This window comes from Suncus etruscus, chromosome 10, assembly GCF_024139225.1.
Source record: "Suncus etruscus isolate mSunEtr1 chromosome 10, mSunEtr1.pri.cur, whole genome shotgun sequence".
Lineage (NCBI taxonomy): Eukaryota > Metazoa > Chordata > Mammalia > Eulipotyphla > Soricidae > Suncus > Suncus etruscus.
In genome coordinates this window covers 102,907,687-102,926,359 of record NC_064857.1, presented here as the reverse complement: position 1 = coordinate 102,926,359, position 18,673 = coordinate 102,907,687, and the positions used below count along the sequence as shown (strand labels likewise).

The 18,673-nt window shown below is 41.2% G+C and overlaps 1 protein-coding gene and 1 non-coding gene across 2 annotated transcripts in view; both read right to left on the bottom strand.

Moving 5' to 3' along the window:
* CHN2 (chimerin 2) overlaps positions 1-18,673 on the bottom strand; it is a 330,699-nt gene that overhangs the window by 85,133 nt on the left and 226,893 nt on the right. The window lies entirely within an intron of this gene.
* On the bottom strand, positions 10,474-10,535 carry LOC126021001 (U7 small nuclear RNA). Its single transcript, XR_007499629.1, has one exon. It is a non-coding gene; the product is annotated as a U7 small nuclear RNA (small nuclear RNA).

The following is an 18,673-nucleotide window of genomic DNA, read 5'->3' as shown; positions in this document are numbered from 1 at the left end:
TAAAAATGTGCATTTATCCAGACATCTTCATATTTAGAGCCAGAACTATGCTCTGTCTGTCTGATAGTGTTTTAGTCTTTTCTAAAGTCATTTAGGTTTTCCCTTTATAAGAAAAGATCAGAATACTGAGACTTTTTTTTGGTTTTTGGGCCACACCTGGCGTTGCTCAGGGGTTACTCCTGGCTATCTGCTCAGAAATAGCTCCTGGCAGGCACGGGGACTATATGGGACACCGGGATTCGAACCAACCACCTTTGGTCCTGGATCAGCTGCTTGCAAGGCAAACATCACTGTGCTATCTCTCTGGGCCCTGAGACATTTTTAATAAGATGTTTTCTATGAAATATGACTGTGGGAGAACTAGAGTACTCTCACTTAAACTATGGGCCAGAAGATAGGTTCACATATCTGAGTCTTTCCTAACAATGTAGTTATATACTAGGAACAAGCCTACCTTTGTGGACCTTTGCATAGCTTCCATCAAGTCTCTCAGCTATTTTGAATGCTCTGCTCACCCACTCTGAATGCCTAAACAAGCCAGTGTGTAACCCTCTAGTTAAACAAGGAGGGAATGAAGTGGAGAGAACACCATCACCCTTGATCTTTAGCTCTCCCAAGTCCCTTCTCTTTATTTGCTGTTGGAGTAGCTGGAGCACAATTACCTGAAAGTCAATGATTTTTAACAAAGGACCTCACCTTCCTCTCCACAAAACTCTTGACCAGCTCTGCTGAATCTCACTTCTAGAAGTTTTCTCGAATGCCATTTTTAAGAGCCCAAACAGGATAGCAGGGCAATGCATATCCTAACTTGATCTCCTTCAGAGTTTCAGAACAGTCCTACAGAGCTGTACTGTCAGGGGTCCTCAAATTGGTAGAATGTTAACCAAGTTGAACTTGGTTGAAAATATTGAAAAGGTGAGGTCTGGCTGCTTCTCTAAACTGGGTCAGAGCAATGTGTTGTGCATAGCAATGGGGACAAGCATTTCAAGCCATTTGATAACCAATGAATAAAAACTCAAGGTTTATGCAAGCTGAATTGATCTTGAGTATATAGGTTTTTCTCTCTGTCTCTCTTTGTCTCTCTCTGACTCTCTTTCTTTCTCAATCACATACACACAAGTCAATGAAAGTTGTCATGCCATCAGTTCTTAGAAAACTTACAAGGTTAGAACACATACTTTACATATGGGAGGCCAGGCTGCCACATACCATCAGGGTACTGTGATGCCCATAAACTGAGTTAGGAGTAGCCCCTCCCCAGGCCTGCCTGGTGTGGCCTGAAATCATTCCTGTCCCCCCACCCAACCTACCACACACACAAAGAAAATACAGAACTGCCACCTAGTGCCAACTGTATATTATCACTCTGATAAATCATCCAGATCAGCCCTTCAAAATCCAGGATTTCAGTGTTCTGTTGTAGACTTCTTAAATATTCACAAGGTGCTAAGTTCTGAGCAAGAGTCCACTGTTGTATTTGATCAGAGCTCCAAAAACACGTTAGTTTGAACCTCACGAAGTTGACATTTTTGTAGCTAAACCTGACATCAACTGTTTGCTCTGGTTGAATCTATGTAATTTCTAGATTTTTTCCTATCTCAAATTTCAAAAGTTAAAAATAAAAATATTATATTATATATTACATAATAAAATATTACATAGCTGCTTGGGAAATTGTTTCATTTAACCTTTCCTCTTTTTCTTCCTTTCATTCTTCAACAACTATTGATTAAGTGCCTTGTATGTACAAAAGTCCATTAGCTGCATTAAGCCTTGTGAGTGCACAGGAGTAAGTTCTGCCTTTGTCTCTAACAGTTTATAACTTAGCTGGGGAGATGGACCTGGGTTGCTCTTCACCAGGCAGTGTGGGCTCAGAGAGGGAGGAAGCTAGATGCCTATTGTGCAGAGCTGCAAGGGGAGTGCAGTGCAGGGAGGGGGGACAGTGCTTCTGGCTTGGAGGCCCAAACTGACCAGTGACTGGAAAGTGCTAGGGTGTTCAGGTGAAGACCACAGTAGACAGACTGATGCAGCACACATTCTGCCTTACTTGTGGCCTGCAGTCCCTCATCACAGACACAGCTTCCTCCGAAGCTTTCTGTGTGTTGTAGTACAGACACTGGTGTGCTGCTTTGCAGGGAAGTGAGCTGGACATTGCTATTTAACCTTCACAGGGGCCTCTCAGTTCAATTCCCTTTCATCCCAGTTGATTTCATCATAACTGGGAGAAAAGAGAGGCAGGCTGGTTATTGAAGATGGGCATTCATCCTCATTGGGGGATTTAGTGAAGGTCTATAGAGCTTTACAATATTGCCACATCTTTTCAAAATTCATAGAATTCTGTGTGAAGGATACACCTGGGGATTTTCTTTAAGAAATCTCTGAGGGAGATATATTTGTCAGTAATGAATCCTTCTCTTCTGAAGGAATTCCCTTAGCCATATTCAGTTACATCATTCAGTTAGTCAAGGTGAAAATTGATTCAAATCAGACCTAGAGACTGGAACCCTAATATCTGAAGAAGGAAAGAATGCTATTACAATGATTTGCTTAGATGAGAGACTTTAAAGTTAGGTAGTAAACAAATTTGTTTGTGTTGTCTCTCTGGTGATGAGGAAAGGACAGTGGAAGTTAAACAAGTCTAGTATCTAGCTAGTATCTGACCTGCAAGTTACCCATTCTATGGTCTAAGGTCAATTTTTGGGTAACACTAAGGATTGGTTTTCTTGTTTCTTTCTAGTAAAGAGTACAAACACTAATTTAAGGATTATTATAAAGTTGAATGAAATAATGTAGGTTAATAATGGATTAAAAATGACCCTATGCTTGATAAGTGAAACATTAGTTCATTTTTAATTATAGTTCTCCTAAGGTCATTACATATTAAAAATAATATGTGTATATTTTACAGTTGCTTTACATAGAGTTTCTCTGTGCTATGGTAAAATATGACTGCCCATACTTTGTTAAGGGCACATTAGGACATGCACAACTCATAATTTTGTGCCTTGTTTTTACTCCTAAGTTGTGTATTAAAGACGAAGCTACAACAGTAGCAAAACTATATTTTTTACTTGAGGCACTGGGAAAACAGTCTACACAAAAGACAACACACACACCCATACATGCAAATTCAAACTCCCATTGGCTCAGATTTCTAAACAAATCAGAATATATTTTTAGACAGTAGGAAAGTTAAGATATATATTTACAGAATCCAAATAATTAAAATATTTAAATGAAGACTCCTTGTTGATATGTCATTCATTTATACAAACATAGGGATATATTACACATTTAGGCATATGCAATAATCTCTATTTAATATATTTCTGTATCCTGTATCAAATTCTATAACTAAACATGTTTTGCATTCTGCTTCTTTCAAATTCTAGTTTAGCTATTTATAGAAATGTGTATTAAGGATTTTGAGGTTGTTTATTATGAAATTAAAATGTTTTGACATTTTTAATATCAATTATTTTTAATAGGGGCAATACTGGGCAGAGGTCAAAATTAATTAACTAATGTAACTAAAATGCCACTTACCAGTTGGTAAAAGGCATGGAATTCAGGCCCTGGTGGATGTAGAAAGTACCTTACTACTTGCTGTTACTAGATACAATCTCTCTCTCTCTCTCTCTCTCTCTCTCTCTCTCTCTCTCTCTCTCTCTCTCTCTCCACAAATAACATGTTTTCAGACTTGACATGACAAATAAAAGTTGTTATCATAACCATAGATTTTATTTTCATGATATAAGTATTTAGTTTACATATATACTTTTGTTTGTTTGTTTGATTTTGGGCCTCACCCGGTGACCTTCAGGGGTTACTTCTGACTATATGCTCAGAAATTGCTCCTGGCTTGGGAGACCATCTGGGATGCTGGGGGATCAAACAGTTAGCATGTGCAAGGCAAATGCCGTACTGTTTGGGCTACACTCTGGCCCCCACATTTATATTTCTTTATCCCTGTTATTCTTTGGGTCACATAGGAATTAACACAACGAATAATTGACAGTTGGGGGCCAAGTCACAAACAAAGCTCTGCTCTGGTGTTATTAAATACAAATAAAGGAGAAAATCTCAGTTGAACTTCTTGAACGATTGTCAAAGCCTCCAAGTCACATGCAAACAATGAAAACTGCATTTGGAAACTTTAACTTCATCAGTTTCATCAAGGAATTAGATACAAAGTGAAATATTAACTTTTTTCAAACTTCAAAGTGAGTATGCATAAGGAGAGACAAAACCAATGAACATGTTGTCCCCGTAAACCTCTGCTAGACTCTTCATTGTTGAGAAATGAGCCGTGCCAGTTCTGACCCAGAGCCAGAGCTAACGAAAACAAATCTCCTTCCCATTGATGTCAATGGGATCCAGTCAGGAAACACAATCCTTCCTTCTCCCCACATTCCATCTGCAACAAAACCCTTCACAGACACACAGACCAAGCTTTTGGTTCATAAAGACGATAGCTGGTAGTTAGACCATTATTTTTCTATGGGACTTGGAGAAGTGAGGCCCAGTCACGTTTTCCCCAGAAGAGGGAACTCGGGGGTGCTGTGAAGTTTTGCTCTCTGACGAAACCCCACAGGGCAATCAGTGCTGTGCTTCCCTCGTTTTGTCAACAAGAAGTTGAAAATATAGTACAGAGGTTGAGGTGCTTGCCTTGCATACAGCTGGCCCCAGTTTAATTCTCAGCACCAACAGGAGTGATCCTTGAGCAAGAGTCGAGAGTAAACTGAGATTTTTGTCAAGTTCTTCAGGACTTATGAGCACACAGCCTGGCTATTATCTCCTCACAGATATTCCCATTACCTGTGACACTGGTTAACTGACAGACACTTGGTCAGGCCCAGGGGCAGGGAATGAAGATGACTCGCCTGAAGGCCCACATCACTTGGTAATCATGCAGCATCTATTTCAGCACACACTAGATATCCTCCTTTTACATGTGAATGACACCTTTTTAAAAGATATTGTGGCTTATTCTGGTCAATGAGGATGAATGTAACTTTAATGCAGAAAAGTGACAGGGAAGGTGAGCAAGGGAGATAAGGGAGAAAGGAGGAACAGTGACAGCCAGGGCTCTACTGGCAGCCTCACATATATTCCCTTGCCCAGATTGATCCAAAGCAAAGTAGAAATTCACCGACTAGTAGAAGAGCCAGTACAGTCCAGGGGCAGCTCTGGAAGAGGCGTGGGCCAAAGTGGGGCCTCAGTTTCCCACCATCTCCAGGGTCTACTTTCACCATGGGAAGAGAAGGATCTCCTAGACATCCTCCATGTCTGGCTGAAGTCAGCCTAGGAGGAAGAGAGCCCGTAGGCCTTTTGTACTCTATGACAGGCTGCTGGTGAAACTGGATCCCACGGGATATGGGTCCACTCTTCAGCCAAGTACAGTGGTGGGGAAGGGGAGGACGTGACCTGCGGGGTCAACCTCCAATCGCAAATTCACCTCTGGATTAGGGAAAGGATTGGCCTTCCATGGGGAAGGGTGGTGGTTCTGGGGAAATTTCCAGAAAGGAGTGCAAAAATGGCAGCCATGCTCTATGGGGTTGAAATGGGCGAGAACCTAGGCACAGACTTGATAGACACAAAGGGATACAAGGAGAAGCGGTAGGAGTAAGGAAGAAGGTGGCATCCAAGCTAGGTCAAAGAAAGAGCACACAGAGGCCTATAAGTTGAGTCTGGTTTCACTAGTCTTAGCTGCCATCATGTCACCCTGAATTTTGGGTGGCTCTGTAATAATCAGCGCAGGGAAAAGGAATGGCCTGGCCAATGATTTCTTAATGGCTGTTTACCTCAGAATCACTTGAAGAGAAAATGAATGGCTCCTGGATCTCTCCTATGATCTACCCCACACAGAGCCACTAACTGGACATACTGAATCATCTACCCAGAAGTAAAGGTGAGAAAAGTGACACCAGGTTCTTCCAAATACAGGCACTTATCAACTTTCCATAGATCCTCTGCTCACCAATAGACCATCTGCATTGAGCAGGAGTTCCTCAAGCATGCTGTCTGGTGGGGCACCCTGGCTGGCATTCAATCAATGTCCAGAAAACTAAGCTGTTTCTGTTAACTGCAGTTGCTACTGTTGGACATCATGGCAACTCTTGAAGAAACTGCCATTTGTTAGGTGGATCGATCACCACTAAAGAAACCCACATTCATCTGAAAGGATACAACCAATTTTTTTTTCAGTGACTGTCTATGTAGTTAGGTCTCCCTCCTGGACTTCCAAGAATGATATATCACCCCAGACTGAACAGAAACAGACGTGAGAATACAGCTGTTTTTCATTAATCTACTAAAGAGATTTATAGAAGTGTAAAACAATGTCAATTTTCCCACCGATTTTAGTTTTCCTGTTGGGCAGGATTTTATTTTTATAATAATGGCATACACATAAAAATATAACAAATTTCTTCTTACTATTCTTAAAAATAAGTACTTAATTTTGTGTTGCTTTCAAATATAGTAGATTACAGGGGCTGGAGTAATAGCACAGCAGTAGCATTTGCCTTGTATACAGCTGACTTAGGACAGACCTGGGTTTGATCCCTGGCATCCTATATGGTCCTCCAAGCCTTCCAGGAACAATTTTGAGCACAGAGCCAGGAGTAACCCCTGAGCACTGCTGAGTGTGGCCTCAAAACAAAAACCAAAAACCAAAACCAAATATAGTAGATTACATATGTATCGATAAATATGAACTGAAAGCTCTTCGAGTTCTCAGTAAATATTAAGGAGCATCAGGTGATACCAAGGCCAGAAGGTTTGAGCACTTTCAGGCCAGAATTCTAATGAGACAGACCCCTGAGAATATTTATATTGAGCCTGGCCGCACTTCCCACCTGTTTATTCAGAGGAATAAACCCATATGAGCAAAACCCATAACACAGAAACCCACAAGTCACTTTATATTCTGGTATGTGCTATAAAATCTGGGGGCTGTGGATGATTCTATGGATTCATTGCTCATAATGTGTTCTTGCTCATTTACTCCCACATCTGCTAGGTTTGGTCCTTGGAGGTCATGAATGTGCACTTTTTATTATGAAAACTAGATGGCACCACACGTATGAAAAATACTCAAACTCCAGCCTGGCTGGGAATGAATAAGGAGAATTTGCCCTCCTATTTTGCCCATTTCATACTGACACACAATGAAGTAGTTATGGTATTTTTGTTTGGTTGGTTTTGGTTTTTGAGCTACACCCGGGGCGCTCAGGGGTTACTCCTGGGCTCTTTGTTCAGAAATTGCTCCCGGCAGGCACGAGGGACCATATGGGATGCTGGGGTTCGAACCACCTTTGGTCCTGGGTCAGCTGCTTGCAAGGCCTTACCGCTGTGCTATCTCTCCGGCCCCAGTATGTTTGTTTTGTTTTTATTATGCAGAGTTCTAACATTGAGTTCACTGAATTTATAAATTTTTAAAAAGAATTTATAAAAATAAATTTTCTCTTTTAATTTTACTTCTATGTAGCGTTTAATTTTAATCACAAATCCAAAATCCAGATGTCATGATTTAGCCCAAGTCATTGATTCTTATTTTCAGGGTGGATGCAACCCATATACCAGTAATTCTCAAATATCTCCAGAAGATTTTAGTGCATAGTAATTAAATGGTCTCAATAAGAATTAAGTTTATACTCCCCATTATTTAAATATTGGATAACAATAAAAAGCAGTGAGGGGGGAAGCCAGGAAAAAAGAAGCCAAGCAGAGGGCTGGAGCTAAAACTCTGTGGTAGAACACTTGCCTTGTATGTGTGAAGCCCTTGGTTTGATCCCCGGCACTGCAAAACACAGAAGCAAACCTTGGAATCAGCTCCAGTTAACCAGACTCTTCATGCCCTCCCCATCCCTCACTTACTATGTCAGAAGTGCTTGCATTAAGGACTTTTAATACATCAACAGAGACAGGGAATGGATGCCTGAGTTTCAATAGGACATTAAAAAGGCTCAGCAATAGGAGACATTAGAGTAGGTGAAACCATTTTCATTAAAAGAACATGCATCCCCATATCTCTGAGAGCCTCCCCCCACAAATTTTCTTTCACCTAGCACTTGAGAACTTGAGCCTTACCTACAGAACCTTAAAAGTAGACTCACCTAAACTTGGTTAGAGGGGCTCTAATTCTGTAAATCAATAGGGGTTGGCTGGGGTATTTTTCACAAAGTTCCTGGTGCTTCAAAATCTGCAGCCAGTTTGAGCATCACTGACTCAACCATATCAGCTATTTTTCTGACTGCATGATAAAGCTTGCACATTAGGTGACTCCCATGTCAAAGAATGTTCTGCAAAACCAGGCTTCAGGAACAAATGGAACCCAAATTCAAATCCATTCTTTTAGTGTGAGACCTCATTCTCTTTTATGGCGGCATATGCTGAAAGAAAAGATGGATGGCCACCGTCTTTATTGTAAGCTGTCACTTTTGCTAGCCGAGTTATGCTCATCTTCATTAATCCCTAATGCTGGGAGAAAAGGCTGCTTCTTCCCTCAGTTGCATATTATTTTGAGGGATCTCTTGCAGAGCCCAGCTACAAGTTTTCCAAACCCTGTCATAGTGGAAGATCTTTCTCCATTATTCTGTGCTTCTACAAGAACAATTCAGCCCTTATTTTTTTCACAAATACATCTAGTTTCTCTACCTGAGGAAGGGCATATCAACAGTCCCTTGATTCATCCAAGTCTCACCACCACCCAGATCAAGGTGGCATTGCTGTGGAGCATGTCCAGGAATCTTGTATGAAAGCTGTGAGCCCATGAGTTCTCTCTATGCTGATCAGTACAATTCATGCCAGTCCACCAGAAAGCAGCAAGATTTCTTTGTCCAGGTTTGGTCTATTCATTCCTTGCTCTGACTATTCTGGATCACATCCACTTCCTCCCAAATCCAATTCTGTGCTTCTCTCCCCCATATCAGGGTGGCTGACTTCAGGGTCTAGAACCTCACCCTTAGTTATGGACTGGGTTTGTAAGAGGAGGTATCAGTTGGAGAGCAGAGAGGCTGGAGGAGAAAGGAGTTTGAATAATTTCTCCCCTTTCGCTCTCTTTCTTGGGTGTCTGACTTCTCTGCTGTGGGAATTTCTAGCTAATGGGTGCTCCTATTTCTATGGATCTATATGAGAGGATCTATATATTTTGTTGTTGCTCCCCTTCTGTGTGAATTCTTTCTTCTGTGCGAACATCCTTCAGTCCCTGCAGAAGCTCCCACTTCAGCTCTGAATGTAGTAACTCCTACACTTTCTCCTTCTCTTCAGCTGTGTGTGTGTGTGTGTGTGTGTGTGTTGTGTGTGTGTGTGAAAGAGAGAGACAGAGAAAGATACAGAGAGAGAGAATGTGTGCACATCTTTTGGGAAAAAAATCCCTTGTTAATGACATTTTCTTCCAAATGCCAGTGAAATTGTCTCCTATTCCTGGATGGAATGCCTTGCCTCAGTCATTCACAGAGAAATTTTGATAGTGCCCTTTCCCCAAAGATTGGTAACTTTTAGGTAACTTCTAAGAGGCAGCTTACTGGATTACAGAATTTTGGTAGAAGTCAGGCTTGGGCCACATTCAGTGATGCTCAGGGCTTACTCCTGGTCCTGGGATTCTAGATCACTCCTGGAAGGGCGGGGACACTATGCAGTACTGGGAATTAAGCAGGGGTTGGACACATGCGAGGCAAGTGCCTTAATTCCTGTACCATCTCTCTGCTAGGGATTGAACCTGGACAACTGCAAGCAAAGTATGTGCTTCAGGCCTTTGAGTCTCCCTATTTTAATTCCCCCATTTTCTTTTCTTTTTCTTTCCTCCTTTTTTCCCTCCTTTCCCTTTCTTCCTCCTTCCTTCTTCCTTCCTTCTTCTCTCTCCATTCCCCTCCCTCTTTCCACCATTTTCTCCCTCCTCCCTACATTCCTTTCATCCTTCTTTCTGTTTTGCTTTTTATTCTTTCTCCTACTCATTGACTAGATCTTATTTTATTTAATTTTCTCAGTGACCATATGTGGTGTTTGGAACTGGGATGGATCAGCTGAATGCAAGACATGTGCCTTGATCTCTATATTATTTATCAAGACAATCTCTTCCACTTTTGTTCATTGGATTAGATTGGGTTTATTTATACCCTCATAGATAGAGCTTTAGAGTGGAGAAATCAAAGAATAACTGTGTTCTCCAGCTAGTCAACCTGTAGGGAAAATAAAAGTATTACAATGGTGGGGCCTCAAACTGGGGGTATGCATTGTGGACACCTAAAGATTGTTCACACTGGACAATGCCACATCAATCCTCCATACTGGTAATGAGCTAAGGCCATGTTAGTGGCTTTCAAATCAACCTCTCACGTCGTATTAACTACTGACTCACTAGAACAACAGTTTGAGAGCTAGCGATTTAATCCATGATCACAAATGAGATGGCACAGATTTTTTTTTACAAGGCTGAGGGCATTTATGAACGGGAATAGATTTTTTTTTAAGGGCCTTCCGGTGGAGACCAGAAGGCCTGCTGGACAAATTCTAAAAGAGCTGTAACACTCGGGAATAGATTTTTAAACATGGGTAAGTCTCAGATTTTTTTAGAGGGTATATGAGACTGTAAAGCATGACCGCAGGAGGAGAACACAGCAAGGAGGGGCCCTGGGCATAAAGACATCTTTGGGTTCAGAAAGGGATGCAAATGGAAAGACAGGCAGGGCTGGGCTGTAATGGACTTTTTTTTATTTGTAAGGGACACACCTGGTGATGCTCAGCAGTTACTCATATCTCTGAACTCAGGAATTACTCCTGGAGGTATTTGGGGGATCATATGGGACTTCAGAGTTTAAACTAGGTTGAACACATACAAGGAAAATGCCCTGCTCACTATCACTCTGGCTCCTTCTTCACTTGTTGAGTGTCTCTTGCTACCTCCTGGCATCCTTCCTACCAGGCTCTTCTGGAGAGCCAACTCATGCTGTCTCTTCTTATCTCTCATCATTTTCCTGGGACATCACCTTTCCCCACCCATGGGTCTCTGTGTACAAAACTGAGGAAGGGACTTTGTGCTTCTTAGCTGGCACAGGACTGGAAGTGGCAAGTAAAACATGGCATGCCCTCTGAGGAACAATCTACATAGCTCCTCAGAAGGTACCTAATTCCACCTGCATGTCCACAGAGTTCTGCTTCACCCTGAAATGTGCCTCTGTCCTGATCTAACCCCCTGATCTCTAGGGGTGCTTCTCAAATAATTAAGGCACATAGTACTGGCCCTGTGGATTCACTGAGGTGACAACATCTTACTGAGGGACTAAAACTACAGCTATCCTTCAGTGGAAGCAAATCCAAGAGGAAAATAACAGTACGATCAACATCCTAGCAAAGGATGCCCCCCCCCCCCCCCGGGCCTCTAACCATTGGGTACCATCAGGGGACTGGGAAAGAATTACTCAGCCATTCGGAGGGAGGTGAACAGTGCAGAGAGAACTGTGGGATGAGAAAGACCTGGAGACTCATTCCCAGGCCTGGCTGCTCTCTGCTTGTGGACAATGAGAGGAGGGAATGGCATTAATTCAAGAAGAGTCATAGGCCATGGTGGAAGTTATGATGAAAACCATGAAAACATCACCCTGGATTTAGAGAAAGTCATTTATAAATGGGAAAACAAAAGGGAAGACAGATATTGGGGTAGAAGGAATACTTTCATCTCAGTACCTCTATAAAGAGCTATCCTAAGGGGCCCCAATGTCCAGAAGAGGTTACTCCCCTCACTTTGCGGCAGTGAGGCAAACACACCCAAGCATGCCACAGGATAGCAAGAGAAACAGGGCAACAGAAATGGCAAAGGATTCTTCACAATTGAGCAACTTGTGGATTTTTCAAGGGATATTTTAGCCTTTTGCAAGATGAAAAAGAAAAGTTATTTTTTTCTGATTTACATAAAAGGAACCTATGCACAATATACATACTACATTGGAAGGTGTCCTTTTCACTTAGTAACTCTGGGTAAACTTTCTGTCTACCACACAACTTTCTGAACCCACACAAATATTCTTACCCTTCTCTATGGCTGCCTGATGTTATGCTCACTTTTAATGGAGTTATCATAATTCATCATAGCAGTTTTCAACGGATATTCAAGTTATTTTCTAACATTTCAGAATTACAAAAAACAGTGAAATGAGTGAACTAATAATAGATTTAAATTATATATTATATGTGTACAGATGCATTAATTTTTCTGAAGTGCCAAGGATTGGATGTAGGACGCACATGCATTCTGAATTCTACCACTAAGCCTTATATACCCTCTGCCCTTCAAATGTGCTTTTTATTATATTAAGGGCATTAGTGATTTTGTGCCACTAAAACATAATACAATTTAATTCAGCAAGCCAAAGTTATTTAATAACACATGCTCCTGAAAACACTGTTGTCACATACATTGGATTCATGGGTGTCCTTTATAAGAAAGCTGAGTTAGAGCTGGTAGTAACAATGTGTTTTTAAAGTCAGACCACGTAAATATTGAGTGATTCCTACAGCCAATTGACTCTGAATGGTCAGAAGCAAGGGAGCTTGTTTAGAGCAATCAGAACAATAAGGGGGGAATGAGGCCTGGCAGCTCCATGTATTTAAGATGCTCAGATTATGCATTCCGGAACTGTGGGCTGGATTCTTCATCCTGCCACTATGACTTAATAAAATGGGGATAATGACTTCTGTCTCATGCACCTGACCAAGTTGTTGTTTAGATGCTAGGGAAAATCATTGCACATCTCTGAGTGCTGTTTGTGAACTCTAAACATCTGAACCAATGCGAAGTGAGAATGGTATACAGCTGCCACTATTGGGGTTTGGCAGGTAATCCATCTATGAAATGAATTCTGCTATAAATTTCACAAAAGAAATTATACTGGGCGTAACTATTTTAATTAAGCATGCCAAATGGTGGCCCTAGGATAGGATGGCTTTAAAAGCAATTAAAAAACAAAATCAACAACCACTATAGCTCTTTTTCACACCCTCGCAGCTCCCTGCATCATCTACTGTGATTAGGGTCAAGTTTACTGCAACAAACATGACAGGAGATGAGCCTGATAGATGCTCCAATCCAATGGCGAGCTAGTATTTTTTTGCCAGTTAACACTGTTAATATTCCCAGGCTTGCTGGTAACATGTTCTCTCCGGATTGTGGCAATGATCAATGAATGCACAAAGATTGAGTATTGGGGAAAATGAAAGACCGGGTGGTCTGCCCTGGGAAACTATTATAGATCTCTCAATTGCATTCATTAAGCCTTCAAGATGTGTGTGTGTGTGTGTGTGTGTGTGTGTGTGTGTGTGTGTGTGTGTGGTATTGTGCACATGTGGGGACAGAAACAGACAGGTGCCCCAGGCGCTGCCCAGTCCAGACCTTCAAGTTCGGTGCCTCTTTTCTAGTCTTGCCTCCATGGCAACAGTCCACAGACCTGCCTTAAGGGAAATAGAATTTCTGGTCAGGCAGAGACTTTTAATAATTCTACTTGTCAATACAGGTCATGGAGAAATGGATGGATTCCTACCAAGTTACTTAACAAATCCACTAACAAAACGAACGACCTCTGCAAATGACCAGAGCCAGTGTTCAGAGTGGCCCTCTAAAATGCCCAGAGAGGCATCATTAGTCAGAAAACCTCTGCTTGCTGATGCCTGTCCCTCAAACACTTCAGTCAGCTTAGATTGGCTCTCCTGTCTCCTTTCTGAATCAGACCTTTTTCTAAAAAGAACCTCAGCATTGCAGTGTGAAAAACTTACCCTACTCAGTGTTTACTAATTTCCTCCAATGTTTAATTTAATTTTAATTTTTATTATTTTCAAACTTTATTTATTTATTTATTTATTGTTTTGGGGCCACACCCAGCGCATTCAGGGGTCTCTCCTGGCTCTGCACTCAGAAATCGCCCCTGGCAGGCTGAGGGCCCATATGGGATACCAGGAATACAACTGGGTCCCTCCCCAGTTGGCCACATGCCAAGCAAACACTCTACTGTGCTATCTCTCCATCCCTTAATTTTAATAAAAACAAACCAAAAAATGATTCCCAGAAAAAGGCATAGGTTTCCAGGCAAAATTCTTTATAGGAACATCACTCAGAAATTTTTTGTGATTGAGCAAAGTTTTCTCTCAAAGGAGGAACAAGATCTAAAAGTTTTATTTCTGGTATCCAATATCTCAGTGTCCATTTTTTGCATACAGAAAACTCTTCCTCTTTGTCCTTTCTCTGGAAATTTCTAGCATGTAGCCCTCAGCTGTAACAAATCACCTTTTTGGTGGCATGACTGTCTGATGCGGAAATATAATCATTGCTTCAGAGATTTATTTTACAATTTATCTTCTGATTTGTCATGGCCAGGAAGGTCTGCTCCCAGGGATTCTATTCTAGATAGCTTCGGAACAAACTTTGCAAACAGACTCAGGAATGTCTTCCGCCTGGACCGGAACAGACTGTAAAAGTTGGGATTCAAGTCCTCTCTTCCTTTTATTCAAGAGTAAACCACCAGCAATCTGCCCATTTCCCCAATTAATGACTTGTAAAATGACAAGCAGGTGTTTTGGAAACACTGGCATTATAACAAGAACATGGCAGATTATTTTTTCATGGGCCCAGCTGTTCAGCCGATGTGGTTCTGGAGAAGGTTCTTCTCAACTCCAAAGTGCAATTAGCAAATCCATTACAGACATTTCTCCTGTCTGCCAGCAAGACCACGCTGCTTCCCTCTGTGCATCTCCCCATTTCTGGGCTGTTGTGGTGTATTCTTGTCACCACTGTGGAGCAGTCAGACAACCTGAGGTTTCTTTATTTTCTGTTAACACTGGACCACAGGGCATGGGAGAGGCTGGTATGCTGCTTTAATCGAAGATTAGCAACCAGCAGAACAGTGAAGCTCACTGTTCTGCCCCACTTACTGATATTCATCCCATCCAAGCTTGCCTTGGGAGCTGGGCTCAGCACACTCAGTGGGGGCTGGCTATTGAGGTTGGCTGTCACTTTCTTTCAGTGGAAAACAGATAGGACCAGGCAAAGCAGATGGTTTCTAAAGGGGCTCATCCAAAAAACCTGCTAGCAAACTGGGGTGGTGTCTTTCAAATCACCAGCAAGCTACTGAAGAGGAAAATCAGATCTTCCTCGCTACCTCCTGCCACAAGTGAATCCAGCTTGAACACCTGCCTGCTTAGGCGTTTCTAATCCTCTGGAGGCACAAAACTCTTCTTTGGGGGGCAAAGGACAGCATGTGTTTCTAAGGCTCCCAGAGACAGTCATTATCTCCGCTAATGCCTTCATATCTGCCAGTAATGCTGTTAGCTAGGTAAGATCATCATTGAAAGAAGGTCTATCACAAATGGTCCCCAAGACCTGAGAGAACAGATACAACACAGATACACAACAGAAAAGTGGATTTGACCGGTTGGGAGCAACTTGAGACAGAGCCATCACACAATTAGAAAAACTGACCCATGAAGAAATGTACATTGGTGGAGCCATGTGGAAAACCATATGGAGATTCCGTTAAGAAATTCAAATGGACATTCCATCTGATTCAACAATACACTGTCAGGCTATCTAATGGATATGAACCCCTATGTTTATAGCAGTCTTATTTGTAATAGCCAAATCTGAGATCAACATAATTGTCCATCAACAGCTGACTAGATATGGCAGCTGGGGTGTCTATACACAGTGAAATACTATTCAGTCATTATAAATGATAGAATTTTGCCTTTTAGGAATAATGTAGAATTTGAGGTGATTATATGAAAGACAGTAAACAGATGGTGTCCATCTATGTGGAAGATAAATAATTAAGGTAAATTACTAGTCAGAGAACAATAAAAATAATTGTTAGAATTAGTAAAAGCTAATGTGGTTATCACAGGGAATGGGGATAAAGCAGGTCATTTTGGTAGTGAGATGGCTGTGAGACTGCTGGAAGGAGTAGTGACAATGACATATACAAGGAATCATGAAACTAACCCCTTGAAATTCCACAGGATTAAAGACTGACAATAAATCAATATTTTTTTTTAATTTTTTTTTATTTAAACACCTTGATTACATACATGATTGTGTTTGGGTTTCAGTCATAAAAGGAACACCACCCATCACCAGTGCAACATTCCCATCACCCAAGTCCCAAATCACCCTCCTCCCCACCCAACCCCCGCCTGTACCCTAAACAGGCTCTACATTTCCCTCATACATTCTCAATATTAGGACAGTTCAAAATGTAGTTATTTCTCTAACTAAACTCATCACTCTTTGTGGTGAGCTTCCTGAGGTGAGCTGGAACTTCCAGCTCTTTTCTCTTTTGTGTCTGAAAATTATTATTACAAGGGTGTCTTTCATTTTTCTTAAAACCCATAGATGAGTGAGACCATTCTGCGTTTTTCTCTCTCTCTCTGACTTATTTCACTCAGCATAATAGATTCCATGTACATCCATGTATAGGAAAATTTCATGACTTCATCTCTCCTGACAGCTGCATAATATTCCATTGTGTATATGTACCACAGTTTCTTTAGCCATTCATCTGTTGAAGGGCATCTTGGTTGTTTCCAGAGTCTTGCTATGGTAAATAGAGCTGCAATGAATATAGGTGTAAGGAAGGGGTTTTTGTATTGTATTTTTGTGTTCCTAGGGTATATTCCTAGGAGTGGTATAGCTGGATCGTATGGGAGCTCGATTTCCAGTTTTTGGAGGAATCTCCATATCGCTTTCCATAAAGGTTGAACTAGACAGCATTCCCACCAGCAGTGGATAAGAGTTCCTTTCTCTCCACATCCCCGCCAACACTGTTTATTCTCATTCTTTGTGATGTGTGCCATTCTCTGGGGTGTGAGGTGGTATCTCATCGTTGTTTTGATTTGCATCTCCCTGATGATTAGTGATGTGGAACATTTTTTCATGTGTCTTTTGGCCATGCGTATTTCTTCTTTGTCAAAGTGTCTGTTCATTTCTTCTCCCCATTTTTTGATGGGGTTAGATGTTTTTTTCTTGTAAAGTTCTGTCAGTGCCTTGTATATTTTGGAGATTAGCCCCTTATCTGATGGGTATTGGGTGAATAGTTTCTCCCACTCAGTGGGTGGCTCTTGTATCCTGGGCACTATTTCCTTTGAGGTGCAGAAGCTTCTCAGCTTAATATATTCCCATCTGTTAATCTCTGCTTTCACTTGCTTGGAGAGTGCAGTTTCCTCCTTGAAGATGCCTGTAATGTCCTGGAGTGTTTTGCCTATGTGCTGTTCTATATATCTTATGGTTTTGGGGCTGATATCGAGGTCTTTAATCCATTTGGATTTTACCTTTGTACATGATGTTAGCTGGGGGTCTAAGTTTAATTTTTTGCAAGTGGCTATCCAATTGTGCCAACACCACTTGTTGAAGAGGCTTTCCCTGCTCCATTTAGGATTTCCTGCTCCTTTATCAAAAATTAGATGGTTGTACGTCTGGGGAACATTTTCTGAGTATTCAAGCCTATTCCACTGATCTGAGGACCTATCCTTATTCCAATACCATGCTGTTTTGATAACTGTTGCTTTGTAGTACAGTTTAAAGTTGGGAAAAGTAATTCCTCCCATATTCTTTTTCCCAATGATTGCTTTAGCTATTCGAGGGTGTTTATTGTTCCAAATGAATTTCAAAAGTGTCTGATCCACTTCTTTGAAGAATGTCATGGGTATCTTTAGAGGGATGGCATTAAATCTGTATAATGCCTTGGGGAGTATTGACATTTTGATGATGTTAATCCTGCCAATCCATGAGCAGGGTATGTGTTTCCATTTCCGTGTGTCCTCTCTTATTTCTTGGAGCAGAGTTTTATAGTTTTCTTTGTATAGGTCCTTCACATATTTAGTCAAGTTGATTCCAAGATATTTGAGTTTGTGTGGTACTATTGTGAATGGGGTTGTTTTCTTAATGTCCATTTCTTCTTTATTACTGTTGGTGTATAGAAAGGCCATTGATTTTTGTGTGTTAATTTTGTAGCCTGCCACCTTGCTATATGAGTCTATTGTTTCTAGAAGCTTTTTGATAGAGTCTTTAGGGTTTTCTAAGTAGAGTATCATGTCATCTGCAAACAGTGAGAGCTTGACTTCTTCCTTTCCTATCTGGATTCCCTTGATATCCTTTTCTTGCCTAATCGCTATAGCAAGTACTTCCAGTGCTATGTTGAATAGGAGTGGTGAGAGAGGACAGCCTTGTCTTGTGCCAGAATTTAGAGGGAAGGCTTTCAGTTTTTCTCCATTGAGGATAATATTTGCCACTGGCTTGTGGTAGATGGCCTTCACTATATTGAGAAAGGTTCCCTCCATTCCCATCTTGCTGAGAGTTTTGATCAAGAATGGGTGTTGGACCTTATCAAATGCTTTCTCTGCATCTATTGATATGATCATGTGGTTTTTATTTTTCTTGTTATTGATGTTGTGTATTATGTTGATAGATTTACGGATGTTAAACCAGCCTTGCATTCCTGGGATGAAACCTACTTGATCGTAGTGGATGATCTTCTTAATGAGGCATTGAATCCTATTTGCCAGGATTTTGTTGAGGATCTTTGCATCTGCATTCATCAGTGATATTGGTCTGTAATTTTCTTTTTTGGTAGCGTCTCTGTCTGGTTTAGGTATCAAGGTGATGTTGGCTTCATAAAAGCTATTTGGAAGT